The sequence below is a fragment of the Dipodomys merriami genome, unplaced genomic scaffold (assembly GCF_024711535.1).
Source record: "Dipodomys merriami isolate MVZ:Mamm:240054 unplaced genomic scaffold, mDipMer1.0.p SCAF_706, whole genome shotgun sequence".
NCBI lineage: Eukaryota > Metazoa > Chordata > Mammalia > Rodentia > Heteromyidae > Dipodomys > Dipodomys merriami.
The window spans coordinates 182,201-185,590 of NW_027206298.1; the positions used below are offsets into that span (position 1 = coordinate 182,201).

Here is a 3,390-nt window from a genome sequence, read left to right on the forward strand (position 1 = left end):
AGATGTTTACAAAAAGATGTTTACATTCAAAGAACTACAATATTTTAAATTAGAAAAATATTTTTAAAAATATTTTCATTGCAGAACCTTATGTCAAAATGTAGTATTTTGATGCATATTTAAAAATAAGTAAAGATATTGCTGGGTTTTATTTCTTTCTTCCTTTTTTTGTCTTTCCTGGGCCTGGGCACTGTCCCTCAGCTCTTCAGCTCAAGGCTTGTGTTCTACCATTTCAGCCACAGCACCACTTCTGGCTTTTTCTGCTTATGTGGTGCTGGGGAATCAAACCCAGGGCCTAATGCATATAAGGCAATCACTCTACCACTGAGCCACCTTCCCAGCCCCTATTAGAGAATTTTTTAAAAAGATGAGGAATAGCTTGGCACCGGTAGCTCACACCTGTAATCCTAGCTTCTCAGAAGGCTGAGATCTGAGGATCATGGTTGAAAGCCAGCCCAGGCAGGAAAGTCCATGAGACTCTTATCTCCAATAAAAACCACTCAAAAACTGGAAGTGGTGCTGTGGCTCAAGCACTAGAGGGCTCCCCTTGAGCTGAGGAGCACAGGGATAGAGCCCAAGCCCAGAGATCAATTCCCACGACTGACCAAAAAAAAAAAAAAAAAGATGAGGAATATAGATTAAGTAACATTGAGCAGTCTCTTGTAAAAGCAGCACTCAGAAACTCTAAACATACCTCTATAGCAATAGTAAAGATTTCCCATTTCTCAGAATTTTAGAAGGAACCTGAGCATATCCCTACTGTTCACAAATGTGAACCTCTTGGCGCTGAATGACAGTTGGAGTTGAAGGCAAAACTTCATTCTTCATCTCATCATTGTCGTAAGAGGTCATAGAATGTTCACATTGAGCACCTGCCAACATACACATTGACATTGTATTGTTTCAAAAATAAATCCCACAACCACAAGTTACTATAATGACAGGATATAAAATCATTCATTGATTGAAAATTTCAGTGTGAATTTAAAAATAACAATAAAATTGGATTGGAGGAAACCCCATCACTGGAGCCTGTGAAATTCAAGATCCAGGGGGCCGAGTCTCAGCCTTGATGCCACTCCTGCCACCACCCAGAAGCCACTGAAACCCTGTCTGTCCTCCACCACCTACTCAGGACACAAAATCAAGTCATGGGTACAATGAGCTGGTACAGAAGGCCAAACTGACCTAGCAGGATGAGCAATATGGTGACATGAAGTCTGTCACTGAGCAAAGAGCTGAATTGTCTAATGATTAAAGGAATCTTCTCTCAGTTGCTTACAGAAATGTTATAGACAACCATAGGTCATCTTAGCATGTCATTTCAAGTATTGAGCAAATAAATGGAAGGTGCTGAGAAAAACAGCAGATGATGAAGAACATAGAGAGAATCAAGAATGAGCTAAGAGATAGCTACAATGATTCACTGTCACTTTTGGAAAAGTTCTGCATCCCTATTGCTTCACAAGCAGAGAGCAAAATCTTGTATTTGAAAATGAAGAGAGACTACTACCAATACTTGGCTGAGATTGCTGCTGCTGATGACAAGAAAGGGATTGTGAATCGTTCATAACCAGCATATCAAGAAGCTTTTGAGATCAGCCAAAAGGAATTGCAAGCTGGGAGCTGGTGGTTCACACCTGTAATCCTAGCTACTCAGGAAGCTGAGATCTGAGCATCACCATTCAAAGCCAGCCCAGCCTGAGCAGGAATGTCTGAGAGACTTTTTTTTCTTGTGAAAATAGTGTTCAGAGGGGTTACAATTACATGAGCAAGGTAATGAGTACATTTCCTATCAAGCATTGTTGCCTCCTCCTTTGTTTCCCCATCCCATCCCTTCCTATCTCCCCCTCATATCTCATCACACCCTCCACTCCCATGTGCCAAAATTGTAAAATTTGTTTTTCGACATAACGTCTTGTACTTCTTATTGTTGCAATGGGTCCACCTGTATCCCTATTTAAACAATCTGTTTTTTCCCTTCCCCTCCACAAATTATACAACATCAAATACAGTGAAAACAGGGGTTATACCATCAGGGAGGGACATACAAAGCAATAAAGAAATCTTATAAATATGTTAGAAACAATAGCAAGAAAGAAACATTTGAGACCCTTATATCTGATAAACCTCTTAGAAAACCGGAAGTGGTACTGTGGCTCAAGTGGTAGAGCACTAGCTTTGAGCTGAAGAGCTGAGAGACAGCGCCCAGACCCAGAGTCCAAGCTTCACAACTGATAAACCTATCAGTTTGGGTCTGGCCCTTAACTTCTCGGTGTTTTATTATGAAATTCTGAACTCCCGAGAGAAAGCTAGCTTTCTTGCAAAGACAGCTTTTGATGAAGTCATTGCTGAACTTGATACATTCAGTGAAGAGTGATTCAAAGACCGCACGCTAATAACGTAGTTACTGAGCGAAAAGTTGACATTGTGGTTATAAGATGAAGTGAAAGCAGGAGAAGGAGGGGAAAATTAAATGGCTTTCCAACTTTTGTCTGCCTCATTCTAAAATTTAGACAGTAGACCATATGTCATCCATGCTGTCCCACAAATAGTTTGTTGTTTATGATTTATGACAGGTTTACGTTGCTTCTATTTGAATTTCTGTATTCCCAGGGTAATTTTTGTTGCTTAATATTAGGGGAATAGATATTGACCATTAACATTTAGTGAGCTATCTGTTTTCATCTTGAGATGACCAATCTGAGGATGTAGAATTTTTATACAAGTTGTAAATGTTTGGCATGTACTTTGGTACATGGTGACTTGACAAAGGCCAGTGTTAAAACTGCTTCCATGTCAAAGTGAAGAAATCTTCCTACATATTGGTTTGTACTGGTGGAGAATAAAAGGGAAAATTGGTTTCAGGCACAGGTGTAGTTATTCCGGATATTAGAAAGTTTGGGCACACTTGCAGGCCTGTGGTACAAACAGATATTCCATGGCTGTTACATGTTGGAATCATGTATTTCTGTGGAAGAGTTATCTCAGTGTGCACACCTAGAGTACAGCACTAGAAGTATTCTTTGAGACAAAGTTGTGTCTCAATTAACTCTGGATAAGGGCAGAAATAGTTCACATTCCATTATTTGTAATGTTTGCTGCTTATTTTTGCTACACATTTTATTTGTATTTAAATGTTTTAGGCAACCTACGAACAAATGTAAAAGTAAAGATGCAGTGAAAATGAACTGTTTGGTAATCATTATTACTACTTTTTCTATAACTTTCATGTAAATTAGTCTTTTGGTTTTGAAACACCTCAAAAGGAATTGTACATTATTATAAACTTGTTCTTTACTCCCTTTTGGCAGCTAATGGGCTTTCACCAAATTTAAAGTGCAAAGTTTATCACAATAACAAAAATACTAATCTATCTAATGACCATCT

At 38.8% G+C, this 3,390-nt stretch overlaps 1 pseudogene; it reads left to right on the forward strand.

Annotated features, from left to right (window-relative positions):
- The first annotated feature begins 1,213 nt into the window (after window positions 1-1,213).
- LOC138817922 (14-3-3 protein zeta/delta-like) lies at window positions 1,214-2,476 on the forward strand (annotated as a pseudogene).
- Window positions 2,477-3,390: the final 914 nt, after the last annotated feature.